Raw genomic sequence first — 18913 nt, 5'->3', positions numbered from 1 at the left:
GGGATTCTAAATGAAAGAGTCATAGTGGGCAGAAGATTAAGTATGTGAACTGCCATATGTGGCTTGTGTCCAAAATTTAGACGAAAATGATGCTTGAAGCAACAATGTGCGAATGACATTATTAATAGTGTGGATTGTGTATTCGGCTTTCCCCTCTTACTAACACGTGTAAGGAAAGAAAAAACGACATTTAGTGCCATGAGTTTGGAATAGATTATGAAAAAGCCGCGAATTATTATACGCACATCCATTGTCACATTGAAAAGCTTGAATGTTTGTTTTGAATTGATTACATGTGCATAAAAAAATTCAAAAGACTTTAAAAACATTATATTTATCACACAATGGAAACACCCATAAGAAATGTGAATAATTAATCTACTGTGGTAATTTTATCCATTCTTTCTTTTAGACACACTCTCTCTCTTTCTCTCCTTCTCTTTTCTCCACCTCCAGCACCACCTGCCACAACAACCGCCTCTTCTATTTTTGCACTCGTACCCCATCTCACCTCCTCAACTCGTCATACCAAACATTAATACCTCCTGTCTCTCTTTGCACTTACCAGTACAGATCTCATCTCTCTTTATTGTTGTGCACTCACGGGTACAGTACCACCCATATATCACGTCTCTCTCTCTCTCTCTCTCTCTCTCTCTCTCTCTGCACCTCACCGGTACAGACCTGACCGATTTTGCACGTGAAATCCTCGATCCACTCCACACACAGCGCCCTAGAATCTCACGCCCCTCGATCCACTCCAGAATCCCAACACCCACCATCGATTTCAGGTCGATTAGCCGTCGATTGAGGCACAGTCGTGCTACGACATGTGCCACTTCATGTCACCTTCACCATCGTCGTGGTAGCAGGTGGTTGTGGTGGTGGTGGAGAAGAGATGAGAGAAAAGAGGGAGTGTGTGTATATATGTATGTATATATATTTATTTAAAGGTAAAAAGAAATTAAAAAATAAATGTGTATATATGTATGTATATATATATATATTATAATTAATTTAAAGGTAAAAAGAAATTAAAAAATATAAATGTGTATATATGTATGTATGTATATGTATGTATATAAATGTGTATATATGTATGTGTATATATTTATTTAAAAGAAAAAGGAAATTAAAAAATAAAGGCGTGTGTATATTATAATTATGATTATTTTTATTGTTTTTATTTAAAGGAAAAAATTAAAATAATTAAAATAATTGGGTAAATTTCTAAAATCATCCCTGAGTTAACGATACATTTTATTTGGGTTTGTGATTTGGATGGAAATGACAACAAAATCATTACGTCATGTGTCCATATAAAATGTAACTAGCAAATTAGCACAAACCTTTTGGACGATTTTAGCATTTTAGTCTTTAGTAATAAATAAAGGTAAGTAACGTTTAAATCTATTAATCCAGTAGTAACTTAATATTCTAATCGTTTTTAATTCCATCTTTCTTGATTGTAAGACCAACTTCATCGCATGCTCGTATAAGAAATCAATGGCCAACGTGGAAGAGAGAACAAGGATGAAATTCCATCTTCACAAATGGGTAATAGCAAGGAATGTACATGAGAGACGAGGGGAGAAGAAGGGCTGATTGTTAGCTTTTCGACATAGAGGAGAGAGGTCCCTGAAATTTATTTCATGTAATAGAGACTATCTAAGAATATAGTTTATATGCGGGGATAATAACTAGTTAAATTTCTGAAACTACATAATCACATTGTTTTTGAAAGAAAATAATTACTAATTGCGATATCTTCATTTAAAATTTGTTGCCATGCTTGTCTCGTTCAAAGAAAAGACGACAGGGTTGTCCCTAAGAATGGAGGATCCTATACGAATAGAAAAAAATGAGCCCCTAATTTTTGAGCTGGGGATAAAATACGGGTTGGTCAAAATGGTTCAGGTCAATCAATATAAGGCGAATACACACGAAATCAAAGTTAAGTAATTACATGTTAAACTAAATAATAATTAAAAAATCAACACAAATATACAATTAAACAATTTAACATAAAGTAATTGAAACAAATCATTTCAAAAAAGAAAATGTATATTAATATGACTGTATGAAAGTATATTATAATTTGTAAGTGAGTCTCATTTGGTTACAAAAAAAAGTAGACACCATTATATATATAGAGTTTCATGTACAAATAGGCTTATCGTACAAAAAAACATACGAAAGACATGAAAAAGTGTAAAAAAAAACGTGGTGGCATTTTCGTAATTATTTATTTGTAGAGTAATTATCAAAATTACCCTACAAATGATCTTGTAGGGTAATTTTGATCTTGTAGGGTAATTATCAATATTACTCTACAAGTGTATAAAAATTACTCTACAAGTTTATCAAACAACATACAATTCAAAATTACCCTATAAGATCATTTGTAGAGCAATTATCATACTCTACAAAATTACACACAAGATCAAAATTAACTTATAAGATCAAAATTACCCTACAATATCAAAATTACTCTACAAAACCATTTTACAAAATTACCATACAAGATAAAAATTATCCTACAAGATTATTTGTAGGGTAATTTTGATAATTACTCTACGAGTAAATAATTACGAAAATGTCACCGCGTTTTTCAGAAAAACTTTAAGTTCGTAGGTTTTGTACGTCAAGGTATTTGTATTTGATCTTTAGTGTGTGTGTGTCTGTGTGTGTATATATATATATTGTTGACGAGCAAATATGAATAGTAACTTTATTTTTATAATAATAAATAGCTTTTTAATATTGTAATAGTTTATTATTATATTTATTTTAAGATTTAACATTTTCTTATTTTATTTTACTGTTTTTAAAAACCATATTTCCACTCTCGTTTACTTTTTTCTTAATTAATTCTTTTTCCCTTTTTTATATATCATATTTCCTTTATCGGTTAATTTGATATTTCTTTAATAACCTACGTATTTGTTTCAAAAAACTTAAGTATGTCGATGTGTTTAATTTTTTTCCACGACATTCCAGTATGAATTTTGTTAAAAATGAAGTTATATTCAAACTACGGTAGTTGCATATTGAAAAACTCAAGTGTCATAAATCTACGGTAGTTGCATATTGAAAAATTACGTTAAATAAGAAACGGTGACTACCAAAAGTCTTGCAAGAGAAAAGCAGTCGAGCTTTAAAAAGTTGATGAAGGGTTATTTGATTTTAATAATTCTAAGTTCCACCTGTTGACCGACAACTCTAACTCTAAAAATCCCCTCCAACGATCCTAACTTGTAAGAATTTGGCCCCCATTGATCTTATTCAAACTACAACAGATGCACTTAATTCAATTAAGGAGTTTGCAGGTGCACATAAATCTATTGAGGATGTCAAATTCTTATATGTTATAAAATGATCAATAAGGGCCAAATTCTTACAAGTTGGGATCGTTGGAGAGAATTTTTAAAGTTTGAATTATTATCAGCTAACGGGTGAAACTTAAGATTATTAAAATCCAATAACCTTAAAATGAAATGTGTATCTATAAGAGACAAACTTAATATTTTACTCTATAGAACAAGGGAAGCTGTGTGGAAAATGTGTTTCATCAAAGGTGATATGGTGATAAATAATGATCCGTTGAGTAAGGAAATCCATACTCCAACACCGGCAATGATTGGATGATGGTCTAAGGAAGACACACGTAGAAGAACGAGATGCAAGCTTATCTGGAGCAGTGAAGGAGAGGATTGGATAACATAGGCATTCAAACACACGAAGGTGCGCATAAGAAGGAAAGAAACCGTACAGCATCTCGAATGGGGTTCGAAATGAAAGAGTCATAGTGGGCAGAAGATTAAGTATGTGAACTACCATATCTGGCTTGTGTCCAAAATTTAGACGAAAATGATGCTTGAGCAACAATGTGCGAATGGCATTATTAATAGTGTGGATTGCGTATTCAGCTTTCCCCTCTTGCTAACACGTGTAAGGAAAGAAAACGAAATTCAATGCCATGAGTTTGAAATAGATTATGAAAATGCCGCGAATTATTATACGCACGTCCATTGTCACATTAAAGCTTGAATGTATGTTTTGAATTGATTACATATGCACAAAATAATTCAAAAGACTTTAAAAACATTATATTTATCACACAATGGAAACACCCACAAGAAATGTGAATAATTAGCCTACTGTGTTAATTTTAGGCTTTGGTTATCCACACATCCCCTCAATTTATCCACACATCCCCTAACCCTATACACCCCTCATTGCCCCATACGCCTGAAAATGGACCCACCTGATAAGCCCCTCATTGCGCTATACGTTTACTTTTTGGTTACTTTTTCACACATCCTATTAATTGTCAATCATTGGGTTTCAGCCAATGATTACCCAATCATTGGCTCTTTTGTGTGGAACAAATTTGAAGGGTATGGAGGGTTTTCAAGTGGGTGAAATATTATTTAAAAAAAAAACTTTATATATATATTTTTTTTAAATTGTTGTTAAAATAAAAAAATATTAACATTTATATTTATTATTATTTATTGTTATAAAAGGAAGGTATATAAATGTCATTTTTTTATTTAATATATTTAGAAAAATGGCAACATTTTTATTTATTAATTATTAATATAAAACGTCAACATTTTTTTAATTAGTATTATTAAACTTCTACATTTTTTATCAAGTGTTAGTATAAAACGTCAACATTTTTTTTAATTAGTATTATAAAACTTCTACATTTTTTTATCAAGTGTTATTATAAAACGTCAAATTCTCTATAATACATAACGCAAATGTAAGTGAACATTGTTTAATAAAATAACACAAAACACAACACTTTCATACAAAATGTAATACATTACATAGCCGAAACCCTAAACCCTACACACTAAATTGCTAACTATTACATATTATTACTTAGATTCACACGAACCCGTTGTGTATCTGAATCAGGTTCTCAAACAAACCATGAAATCGAACAGTTTCTTCGTACAACTGTGGCTAATGGAAATGCATGAAAAATATGATGAAGAAGTTGATCATACAAGGCAATGTCGTGAGTTGGGAATAGAATCGGTTATTTCATCCAATTTGATGAACCGGCTTTTAAACCGGACGGAATCTACGAAGAAACTGTTCGATTTCACGATTTGTTTGAGAACCTGATTCAGATACACAACGGTCTCTTTGCTTCGTCCACTAGAACTATTTGTGTATGCATTAGAATGCATACACAAATAGTTCTAGTGGACGAAGCAAAGAGACCGTTGTGTATCTGAATCAGGTTCTCAAACAAACGGTGAAATCGAACAGTTTCTTCGTAGATTCCGTCCGGTTTAAAAGCCGGTTCAGACGCGTGATGGTATATGGTGGTCACGGAACTACCGGGCGTCGGTAGATGCCGGTGACGGAACTACCGTGCGTCGGTAGATGCTATCAAGACTACACCGGGAATCGACAATATGAGAGTTCCGTGCTATTTGCACGTTAACATCTGATAATGTCGGAGTTTCGGGTGACTTGGCAATTGATGTTGGATGATGCATCCCCCACCGCCAAGCACCTCACCCTAGACCGACGTCCCGGCGCATGAATCTGAAATATGAGCTCAGGTACTCGTTTGAATCTAAAATATGAACGCAGTGCACTTCTCCATAAGAATTACGTTTCCACCACCGTCAAAACACCGACCTTCGATATCCTGTTAAAAAACATAGAATTATAGTGTTAGACTCGATGTTAGAAATTGTATTGTAAAATATAATAAACAAACAACACAACCACCAACACCACCACCACCACCAACACCACCACCACCACCAACAGCACCACCACCACAACCTACCACCCTTAACCACCTCAACAACCACCACAGCCTACCGCCCACAACACCACCTCACCACCTCACCACCGTCAACCACCACAACCCATCACCTCAACCACCGTCAACCACCACAGCCCACCACCCACAAACACCACAGGCTACCACCCACAACATAACACCACCACAACCACCACCGTCAACCACCACAACCCACCACCTCAACCACCACAGCCCACCACATCACTACCGTCAATCTTAACAAACCAACACCACAGCTGTAACACCTCGAAAATTCCTGTCCATTAAAATAAAGACACGTGTCACGTTAGACAGAGGTGTCAGAAAAACCGGATTAAATAAAAAGATGTTTGGTAGGATTTTATAGGGCGTCATGTTATTTAAAATACCTCTGAACGACCCAAGGGCGACATGTTATTAAATCACCTCTGAGCGACCCGAAATTTTTATAAATCCCAAGATCCTTAAATCATCTGATAACCATCTTATATGATAACCGGTTGCTCTCAAATAAATAAAGTTGTATCTTTATTAAGGATTTGGGAATTATAGGTTGTTACTACTGAAAATGTTAAAATAAAATCCTGGTAAATAGAAATCAATATAGTTTATTTTCCTTGGCCAACCATTATGAGAATCCAAGACTCATTCTTGGAAATCTCCGTCACTTTGCAAGACCCTCGTGAGTTGAAATTGAATGGGAAACATGTAAGAGCATGCTAGGCATGCAATGGCTGATCAAGATGGTCCCACATCTGAAAAAGAGGGACTGATTTCGGAGTTGGTTTGATTGCATGGTTAAGACTTAAAAGCTCACAAAAGTTTGTCTTCTGGCCATCGGATACGGACCGCAAGGTCCTTGGCTTACGGTCCGTAAGCAAGGTACCTGGAAGTTTTCAGCAAGGTCGGTTACGGACTGCAAAGATTTAAGCTTACGATCCGTAAGACACGCATACGGACCGCAAGGCCTTGTGCTTACGGTCCGTAAGAAGGTCGCTGGCAGCAGATTTTGGACAGCTGCCTGTTCAACCTGTTAACCGACTTAAAACGTAAAATTTCAAAACCATGGGCTTGCTAGGCAGTATTTAGCCCTCTAGGAACACCTGGGATGATCCCCCAACCATTGTAGACTTGCTTGTCACAATCTTGGACCTCTTGGCTCACTATATAAGGACTTGAATGGTAACCATTGTCACTTGCTTACTTGGGACTTTGGTTCAAGACATCTCTGGAGCTTTGCTGGACATCAACTAAGTTTCATTAGGTCCCTAACCCTTCTTAGGACTCTTGTAAGTGCTCTTAACCTCCCTTAATCCATTCTAGCTTAATTAATTAGCTAAAAGTCAAACCGTCGTAATTAAGGTTTGACTTCGTGATTAATCATAATGTACTCTGTCAAATCACGAATTAAAGATACCTTTAAGTAGGTAATTAAGTGGGTAGCAAACCCTTAAAAGGGTATTTCCAGATTCCCACTCTAAGCATGTCAATTGTCGAGTCAAAGTTAACTATAAAAAGTCAACAGAACGCTTAAATTCAAATTAACTTATAATTAGCAATGTAGGATGCATGCAACCTGTTTTATCACTAATATAACTTGGTAAATGATGTAAGAACATGTTCCAACATGTTCAACTCGACGATTTTCTGTTTAGACCCGGTTCGGAACCGAAAGTCGCATAGTTTGACTTTCGCTTTGACTTTCAGTTCTGACCCGTTTTAGTCAAGATTAAGATTGCCTTAGAGCTTCTTTTGGACCTAATAACATGTTAGTATATCCTCCTGTGATTATACAACTTGGTTCATTAGATATCTTGTTCACATGCATGTTTTCGTTAAATGCCCATATGTTGACCCTTATGCCCGAATGTCTAAAAATCATGATTTTTGAAAATGTAAAAGGGTAGACATCTTAGTTACTGAATTATAAACTTGTCCCCAAAATTTGACATCAGTTTGAAGTCTAGAATAAGAGTTATGCTCATTAGCGTAATTAGAAGCTTTCTTAGTAAATAATTAGCGTATTTAACGTATAGCCTATTTAAACTTAGATTTTATACCAAAACCTTATACCCACTGTTATGTAATAATATTTTGGGAATTTTAAAGATTTTTATTTATTTTTAGGCTGAGCATAACTTAAGGTTTTAAACTTAATTCGGCTTATGCCGGTTTTGCCCTTTTCGGCCATAAAATGAGTTTTACAAAACCTTTTGACTCCAAACCTTTTCCTACTGATTTTTTATGTTAAATATAATATTTTGAGCCTTCTGGAATTATAAAAATATCAGCTTTTCCTTTAAAACCCGGAAATGGCTCCAAATCGCCTTTTAGGCATTTTTACGACATAGTATATGTCAAAACTAGTTTTTCTACAAAAGGTCTAATACCTACTGAGATATTTAGTAAAATCTCATATTATAACAGTAAACTAAGGATGAGGACTTAGGTTTCCCGTTTTGACCTTTTAAGCCTATGTAAAATTACCAAAATACCCTTATGAGGCGTAATTGGAGTTTAAAATCATTCGGGGCATAATGGGACATACCATACTGATATTACAACATATTTGGTGCATATAATCTCAGGAAACATGTATATGATTTATATGGTTACCCGTTATGCACTTTCGCGTTCGGATCGGCTTATGTGACTAGTTTACGCACATTAGCCGAAACGGGTCAAACCGTAACATCTTAGTCTCTAAATCCAGAATGTGTTTAGTTTACCCATGTAATACAAGTATCCAAGCTTGTAGGGTCTAAGTCACATTCCTTTTCGGTTTTCGCCTTCCTCGCGATTAAACCATATTTATTCTTTGAAACTAACCGGTCTAAGCTTAGGCTATGTTAAAAGACCCGTTAGGATTCTAATAGGTTATTATAAACCTTCGTTCCAGAATAGGAGCCCAGTAAAAGACACTTGCATTTTTGCTTTTGTGGTTTATACTTGCTCAGGTAAATACTTTTAACTTATTTTCCCTTATACGGGCTTGGGGGTACGGTATATAAAATACCGCTTGGTCGGGCAATTGACCCCAACTCATTAGTAGTTGGGTACTATCAATGTGACCCGTTTGAAAAATTGGTTTTGTTTGTTTTTACGCCTTTGGGAGTTTAATGACCATGTCCCGGATATCCTTGGCATCATTTTAAGTAATGGCCACGACCTTGACACCCGGGTGTAGGCGTACACCCGGTATTATGTCCATATTATTAAGGTATAAACGTTGGCTTCCCGCCGCGGACTTATACTGAGTGGTGTGTCAATTAACCTTAAACTCGACACGACTCGGGCGACTGAACGCATAACGAACATGTAATTCTTTTACAAGTTTAACTTTGATTAATTATTCCCAAGTTATAAAATGTTTTGTGCCTTGAGCATTTAAATCAGTTTTTAAAACCTTTTCAAAATGAGTCAGTTAAATTGTATTTACCAGTGTAAACTGACGTATTTTCCCCAAAAAGATTAAGTGCAGGTGCTATACGTAATAGGCTGGTTTCTCCTTAGCATCATAGAGTCTCGCAAGCTTTGGGATGCATTTATCTGTTGAACAATTTTCTCCTTTTTATTCTGATCCGCCTGTGGATCTATTTCGACTACTTGTGATACTTAAATATTACATTTGATGGTTGAAATAAATCTATTTCTTTTGCTTCCGCTGTGCATTATAATTTGTGTTGTTTGACAATGATGATATCAACTACGTCACGATACTCCCCCACTGGGCCCACCGGTGACACGTGGAAATTCGGGGTGTGACAACAGCCCACCACCCACAAACACCACAGCCTACCACCGACTACACAACACCACCACCTAACCACCCACAAACACTACAGCCCACCACCCACAAAACAACACAACCACAACCGTCAACCACAAAAACCCACCACCCCAACACCAATATACCCGACCAAAATAAACCACAAAAATCAGAGAAAAAATGAAAATTAAACAAAAAAATACGGAATACGAACTAACCTTAAATACTCCGAGAGTATGAAGAGATACGAGAGCGATAACAATACGAGAGACAAAGAATCCGGGCGTGTGTGTACTTCTGGATCTTCATCGTGTGGTCCAACTTTGTCTCGTGTGGTCCAAGACCTTTTTGGGTATATAGTTGGGTGTATATACGTCAAAGAGCAGGCTCCTTGCTAAATAAGTCAAACAAAAACAACATATACGGCCCTCATTGATCTATATGACGCGTATGTATTTACTTTTTGAAAAAGTTGTCAGTCTATACCGCCCTCATTGATCCATAAGGGGCTTATGAATTTAATTTTTCTGAAAAGGTGTCAGCGTATACGACCGTATAGGTCAATGAGAGGCATATACACCACCTAACTCTTTGTTATACGGACCTCATAGCACTATGTGAGGTATATGTATTTACTTTTTCTGAAAAAGTGGTTAGAATTTGTACTTTATACGCATCTCATTGTGCTATGAGCGGCGTATTGTGTCCTTTTTTTCTAAACAAATATTACGTATGAGAAAGTGTAATCCATATCCATCTTCACATTCACAATGGTTATGTGTAGATGTGGAAGGCAAGCTGGGATAAAAACATCTTGGACGGATATTAATCCCGGGCGTCAATTTTACACCTGCGTGCAATTGGTATGTACTTTAAAAACATCTTGATGCAATGGTTGTTGTAACTTATGCATTATGGTTTGTATAGTGGTAATGATATATATTAATTCGCCTTCGGTTTCAACGTTCTCGGTGCAAATTCTTTGTGTGGATCGACCCTCCCATGTGTCCTCGGTCAGTTCAAGTCATTCGAGGTTTGATGGATACGAAAGCAGTACTTGAAAACGAAGTCAAGTATTTGAAAGAGGAGGTTCGCAAGTAGCAGAAATGGAAAATAAAAATTCAAGGGTCGTTCTTAATAGGGACACCTGTTTGATAATCTGTTGGATTTTGTTTTTTTTTTTTTTGGTCCGTATTTGTATTTGTCGTTAGCCGTATTTAAGTTTATGCAACTTATGTAAACGAATGTAATGACTCTCGTATTTTGGTTATTTAGCGGAATGTTATGTCTTGAGAGTTTATGCAACTTATAATAATAAAACATATGCACATTTAAAAAACGATCTTATATCTAGTCCCGGCAAACGGGTCGGGCCGGGGGTCGGGTAGGGTTTTTGACCCATGACGATATTTTATGAAATGAATTTTGTGTATTATAAAATGTCAAATTTTTTATTTACCAATTATTATAATGTCTTTAATTATTTTTCACTTGTCATTTATTAACCATAACACAATAAATACACGAAACATCGTTTTATATTAATACACAAAACATGTCATTACTATATTATACAAAAAGCAACTGGAGACATCTTTTACATTCAACCGACGCTCTCTGACGTTTCGCTGTCCTTACACCGTTTCAAATACACAATAGCCAACATCTTCATTCTCGCACCATCGACGGTTTCGCAACCGCCATCCACAACTTCACCACCGCCATTTTCACGCTCACATTCTTCTCCATTCTTTTTAATTCAAATGCTTCCTTCGATTTTATTCACCAAATCCTTCAATCCCCAAATCCCTTTCAGTGACTTAATTTTCCTTCGGCTAATTCCGGTATGTATTTCTACACCCACGTTTTATGTATCCTTCAAACGTAAATGTTCTGAATTTGTTAGGTTTTAATGGATAATCGTCTGATTTTGATACTAACTTGATGCATGAATAACACGTGATCTGATTATGAATTTCTAAGGATTGTGATGATTAATAACGAAATTACAGTCCGATTTCGTTAGTTTGTAGTTGTTCTGAGTTTCGTTGTAGACATTACGGTAATTCGGAATCATGAATACGCTGATGATGCTACAAAATAGTGAAATTAGGCTCCGATTTCACTATATTTGTTATCGTAATGCAGTTAAAAACCCGTAACAATTGTTAGAATCGTTTGTTTCGACGTGATATTTGAATAATACACGATTGTATTAGTAATTTGAAAGAGTTATGATGATAGATGGTGAAATTAGGTTCCAATTTGTTAATTTGTTATTTTATGTGTTTCATTTTTTTCTTTGTAATGAGGGTTGTTTGGAATCATGAGTGTGTTGACGATGGAATAATATAGTGATATTAAGATCTGAATCTGTATATCCATTTTTCATTAATATTCATCACCCCCTACTTTATATCATAGGTATAAATCATTTTTTTCATCAGTATTCATCACCCTCTGTTTCTTATTTTTCAGTAGTCTTAAATCTTATATGTTACCCAAAATCAAACATAGGTTTTATTCGATGTTATATTATGTGTTGACGAACTAAGAACATCATTCACTTTTGATACACAAAATGTCATAAAGAAAGGGAGATTTATTGTATTGTGTTCTCAACCATATTCAAGAAATCAAAAATAAATGCCATTTGATTTCGTCCGGTGTATTTGATATTCTTTGTTTTACAGGTTTAACACGTTTGTTTGATATTTTCATTTTGACATGAAGAATGATGATTAACCGGTTTTTGTTTGATACCAAACACTATTTTTTCTTCGTAACCATGATCTCGATTTTCAAACTTCAATTTTATTACGATTTTTTTATAAAGAAAGTTAGAAGATTAATTCGTTTTTGTTTTATCATGCTTTACTCCAAAGAAATCGAACTTTTGAGTGTATCAATGACCCTTTGCAAATCGTATATTTTGGGTGTTTTCTGTGTAAGTATGCCGATTGCAATTAGATTGAGTATGTGCTATCATTAAATCAATTACGTTTTTCTTGCTTTTTGTTTGCGCTTTATGCTATTATCTCACACTCTGTGTTGGTTCGTAAAATATGCATCAATTCAGTTTATTCAAGAAAGGCGTGAAGTGGTTTTATCAAATCGATTCGTTTTAGTTGTGAACACATGGGTGACGGTGGATAAGAGATGTAAGCCGGTAAATGGGGTGAGGATGCTGAATTTTCTTAGGGCTAGGCAACCGACATCTGGGAATGAAGTGCAGGAACTTCGGGGGTTGTCCGATATTCTGAGTGGGTTTGCATGGGGTTCGGAAGATTCTCATGAGTGTTTTATGGTGCATAGCTTTCGAAGCATGATTCAAAGTGCAACCTTTCAAAATTTTGTGACCGGGTTTGAGTGGAATAAATGCACGCCTCTGAAGGTAAACTCTTTTTTTCTTGGAGACTTTGTCTTGACCACCTTCCCACTTTGGTAAATTTGGCCAAAAGAAATGTGCAGCTTCATTCCACCAGATGCAAGTTTTGTGGAGATATAGATGAGACCGCTAAACATTTATTCATCTCCTGCAATATGGCGCAAGGGAATTGGGATTTTATAGCGAGTTGGTGTAGGCTTCATGCACTCTATCCTTGGGGTACAAGATTTAATCAATATGCATAAGCATTTTAGGGGGTCAAAGAGATGGAAGGCTGCTGTGTATATGGTTGTACAGATGACAGTTTAGTGCATATGGCGAAGTCGGAACAACATGGTTTTTATTCGGAAGCCTTCGAGCATAAATGAGGAGATGAAGTTCCTTAGTTACCTCTGGTGCAAAAGTAAGTCTAAATTTTTAAGTCTTACTTGGGAAAAATTGGTGTAGTTTCAATCTATTATGTATGGGAGTGTAAAATAACTTGGCTGTATTCGGTGTGTTAACTAACTCTTAAGTTAATCCTTCAGGTTTTTTAATTAATAAAATGTGTTATGTGTGTATCTTAATTTGAATAACCCAGCATATTTTATTACTATGAGGTATATGAATATAAAATTACTTTAGATTATGTGAATTTGATTTTCTGGATACACAAAATGGTAATTAATAAGTGCGGAATTCATGAGGTTTTCGTTAGAAATTTCACACTTATTAGTTACCATTAATAAAATTCCGCAATTCATTAATAAAATATTAGTTACCGACTGGGTTCCTGTGAACCCGTTCTTTTAATTCAAATCCGCCCCGGTTCATGAGCTTATATAAAGAAATATTATTAAGATAACATAAGTGATGAAAAGTTGACAACTGGAATGCATTTTATTACAATTTTTTAGCTTTGCAACCAACGCCGTACGAAAGGACGTAAGTTCACAATCGTACACTATTAATTACCATATTTTATAAGCTATGAATTACAGATTTGAAAGCAAAATAGAGCAATTTTATTGTACACTGAATTAAGTTTTTTCCCTTCTTTCATCAGATATATTAGAAAGGACAATAAACAATAAGGCACCATCGTCATTCATATTGCTTCGTAATATCCTAATTTGATTAACTTTACGTAGGATTATACTTAAAGTATAATTAGATGTCACATGCATACAAACTTTATGTATTAGCATGTGTCTTATGTCAAAAATTATGTAAAATAATGTTGTTTAATTTAGAGTGTGTGCCTAAATTGTCTAAATTGAATTGAGTATTTGAATGAACAATCTTTTTAATTTGCATTTTAATAAATTATATTCCAGCTTACACAAAAGGGTTATTGGTTCGGAATTAGCAAATGAGAAATTATAATCAAAATCCCGCAGCAACGCGCGGGTCAACGCCAACTCGTTCTTATACAATTAGCAACTTGGGTTGTGTTCTATTTGTTTAAAAGTCACACCCTTTAGTTTATTTTACTCACACTCTTTCATTATATATTATATATACCCTTTAAAAAAGTCACAACCCTTTAAACTATTTTTAAAATATATCAAACCCCTTACAAAAAAGTCATAACTTTTAAATATACCACAACCTTTCAAGAAGTCACAATCCTTCAAACTAATTTAGTTATATCAATTGAAGCAGAATTAATAATTATGCCTTTCTAAAATTAAGGATTGTATTTTTTGTTATATTTATATAATTACTCCTAACCACCGCCTTCTAAAATGAATAGGTGTGTTTATATTTATTCCATAATTTATATATTTACCCAATTAATGGTATCACAAATACAAAGAATGAAATGATCATCGGTTTAAGTTAAATAATATTATTAAATAATAAGGGGTCATGGAAAATTAAATCAAGTGGCGTGATCCATTATTTACGAACCGAGGTGTCTATGGAATTTTGGGTTACAACTCCCACATAATCAACGTAAATCAGAAAAAATGTAACGGTTTAATATTTTAACATAATTAAAATTCATGAACCGATATACCCAACTTTGATTGTTTATGGTTTCATAACGGTCTGCCAAGCGTCGTATCACTTTGAAACACATGTTTTTGAACCAACGCGAATTACACGTTGCAACAATTCTAGATCACCATTAGTAATAAATATAGCGATTGTCACTAATGAGTAAATACTTCGATGTAAACAATATATAGTCTATGTTTTAGCGACATGTCAAATCCAGTTAGCGATTGTCACTAATGGGTAAATACTTCGATGTAAACAATATATAGTCTATGTTTTAGCGACATGTCAAATCCAGTTAATTTTTTAGTTTCGACATCATGCACAACAAATCGAAGGGAGTACTTCGTAGTCGCCAAATCTAGGTATCTAAACTCAGTTTATTTTTATTAGTAATAAATATAGCGATTGTCACTAATGGGTTAATACTTCGACGTAAATGATATATAGTCTATGTTTTAGCGACATGTCAAATCCAGTTAATTTTTAGCTTCAATATCATACACAACAAATCGAAAGGAATGCTCCGTAGTCGCCAAAACTGGATATCTAAATTCAGTTTATTTTTAAATATTGATCGAAATTGTTTCGTACCAAACAGTGTGACAAATAAGAAATTATAATTAGCATCCCGCCGCAACGCGCGGATTAGCGTCAACTCGTTTTAATACAAAATGTAACGACTAAACTCTGAACCCTGAACCCTAAACCCTAAATCGCTAACTGTTACATATTATTAAATTCTTCCAAACTGTATCGGTTATTCAGATCTCTATTCGGTCACCATATTGCTGCTATCAAGTTTAAGGACGCGTTCCACGGTAAACCTTCGACCTGATCTGGCACTCCCTCGTTGTTGCTGAAGAATTCTCAGTAACCGGTTCCACAGCATGAAGAACCAATCCATACAGAAGGAGTTCTCCCTCAAGGTTGCTGACGCAGAAGCATTGTCGTTGGTGGAGGTGGAAGAACATTCTAGTTCACCCTCACAGTCACTGGTAAATAGCTACTTCCACCGTCATAGGTTGCTGACGCATAAGCATTGCCGTTGGTGGACATTCCGGTGCATGAATCTGGAATACGAACGCAGTTAAGCGTTTGAATCTGAAATACGAACGCAGTGTACTTCTCCATAAGGATTACGCTACCACCACCGTCAAAACACCGACTTTCAATATCCTGTTAATAAAACATACAATTATAGCATTAGACCCGACATCCGAAAATATATTGTTAAAAATAATAAATATAATAATAAAAATAACATATGCACATTTAGAAAAAAACGATGATATAAGTCTAGACCCGACAAACGTGTCGGGCCGGGAGTCGGGTAGGGTTACGCTACCACCACAACCACCACCACCACCACAGCCGTCCATCACCAACACCACCACAACCACCACCACCACCACAGTCGTCAATCACCACCACCACCACCACATCCGTCAATCACCACAACCACCACAACTACCACCACCACAACCATAACCACTACCACCACCACCACCACAACCATAACCACTACCACCACCACCACCACAACCACCACCACCACATCCATAACCACTACCACCACCACCACAACCACCACCACCACCACAGTCGTCAATCACCACCACCACCACCACCACCACAGCCGTCAATCACCACCGCCGTCATTCCCCACCACAGTCAATCCCCCACCTTCGTCAATCCCCACCGCCGTCAATCCCCCTCCACCGGGCAAACCCAATACCACCACAAACAGCGGAAATAAAACCAAAAAATAAAAAAGGTTGAAGATTAAGCAATAAAATTTGGAATACAAACTAACCTTCATCGTGTGGTCCAGAGTTTGTCTTGTGAAAATCATGTGGTCCAGAGCGTTTGTGTATGTTCTTGGTGTTTTAGTGTGTGAGTTTTCAAATTTTAGATCTAGTTTACCCCTTTATTGAAGTTGGGAAAGTGTCTGTGTTCAATGAGAGACGTATGGTTCAATGAGCACCTTAAAATGTATGAAGTGTATAAATGATATACTATAACCAATTTATCAGCTCCTGTACAGGAGGATAAACTGGTTAAGGCTTGTGTGTTCTATGCGAAGTGTGCGAGTTCGAAACCCATGGGAGGCCGGTCCGATACAGAAGGACCCCTCCCTTTTTATTTGTGTAATTCTAATTTTTCAAATCCAGTCCCTGAGGTTTGTTTTGCACAAGAACAGTCCCTGCTCAGTTATTAAAAACTAACTGCCATTCTAATTTTTCAAATCCAGTCCCTGAAATTCTTTTAACAGTTTATACCCCTTCTGCACATGCTTAGCATTTTTAAAAAAGACCAATATACCCCTTCGTTATAAGAAGCCCAATACCTATTTGTTTGTACAAACACATTAAACCCAAAATACAACATAGATGCTGATAAAATGTTAAACATGTAACCATCCATACATGTTGATAAAAGATTAAATGTTTATACAAAAACAACCGAGCATACAACTAAACATAAATAACAAAAGACGAATAAATATTTGTTCGTACAACCACATTAAACCCAAAATACAACCAAACGAAACAGATAAATACTACTCCTAAGCCATTTCCTCGTCACTGTCATCAGAACCACTATCATCATAACATGTCAACTGCATTTGCGTGTCAGACGGGCCTGCCTGCGTTCTGGACGGGCCGGCTTCTGAGCCGAACCCCGGATACACTCGTGGTTGTGGCGGGTCTCGAACCGGCAACCCCGCCTCGGTACGCCTATCAGCCTCGCTAGCCATCATCCACTCCATCATATCCTCCATCCGGTCCATCCGCCGATCCTGCAGCGTCAACCTCCCCATCACAGCCACTTGACCCGCCACAAGCCTCTCGAGGAGACGCTGAGTGGACTGAGGAAACCTCACCGCATGATAGACGCGCCGAGTATGCTGTGGCGGCTCCTGCGGATGCCCCTGCTCAACCTCAGGCTCAACATCACCTTCTCCAATAGGCTCATCAACAACATGAGGCATATCCACCTCCACAGCCTCCAGCAGATGTTGATGTACTAACGGCTGGGCTACGAAAATCTGATCGTTCTCACCGACAAACCGATAACCAATGCCCGGAAAGTTCACCACCAAGTTCATCCCTCTCATCGTCCTAATACCCAAATACTCGAAAGGGGCAGGCGGTGGCAACTCACCGATGAATGGAAAATACCGACCGCAATGTTGGGCAATACGCGTGATGAACGCCCCTCCGTGCAATCCGCCACCCTTCTGACGTCAGGAAAATGAGGCGAAATACTCCGCCAGGCAGCGATGGAGGGCGCACGGCGTCCCCGTGAATAAACAGTAAAGATAGAACAAGTCGTTTTTCGTGACCCACTCGTTGCTTTTGCCACGCCCAGATATCGACGTGGCAATGCAATGGTGTATGTAGCGAACGAGTGGGTCAGGAATCAACGAGACACGCCTTATGACCGAAGGGTACATCACAGAGGGTGGGCCACCAAGCAAGCAACTGATCATCAGGCATAGATGTAATCGCGGTGGTACAAATAGTGTAGAATCCGGTGGCCAAAGCAAACTGACGCAGCGACATATTCTGTCGCTCCCCGAATAAACAGAAAGTTACCTCAGCAGGGGGTGGTTCCACCATCGGATCGTCCATATCTGAGTTAGGCTGCTCAGCAGGCCGTGGTCGATAGATAAAAGTGGAGAGGAACTCCACCATCATAGGCCAATAAGAAGGCCCAGCCGCATAAAAAAACATACGATCCCACGGGTTATTTTCCCCGATTATACCACGGGCCCTCTACTCCTCGCCACACTCCCGTAACGCGTCCCAACACAACGCCCTCTGCTGCCTCACTCTCATACCCTGGAACTTGGCAAAACGTCTGTATTCCGTACTGCTCTGGGGGAAGTCTAAAAAATCGTACTACTCACAATTACCCCCGGCCATCGGATTGAATACCGGACCACCAT

At 36.8% G+C, this 18913-nt stretch overlaps 1 long non-coding RNA gene across 1 annotated transcript; it reads left to right on the top strand.

Moving 5' to 3' along the window:
* The first annotated feature begins 11157 nt into the window (after positions 1 to 11157).
* LOC110879158 lies at positions 11158 to 13465 on the top strand. Its single transcript, XR_004867640.1, has 2 exons — positions 11158 to 11431; positions 12667 to 13465. It is a non-coding gene; the product is annotated as an uncharacterized LOC110879158 (long non-coding RNA).
* Positions 13466 to 18913: the final 5448 nt, after the last annotated feature.

Source organism: Helianthus annuus, chromosome 9, assembly GCF_002127325.2.
Source record: "Helianthus annuus cultivar XRQ/B chromosome 9, HanXRQr2.0-SUNRISE, whole genome shotgun sequence".
In the NCBI taxonomy this organism is placed as follows: Eukaryota; Viridiplantae; Streptophyta; class Magnoliopsida; order Asterales; family Asteraceae; genus Helianthus; species Helianthus annuus.
This window is presented reverse-complemented; position numbering and strand designations above follow the sequence as displayed.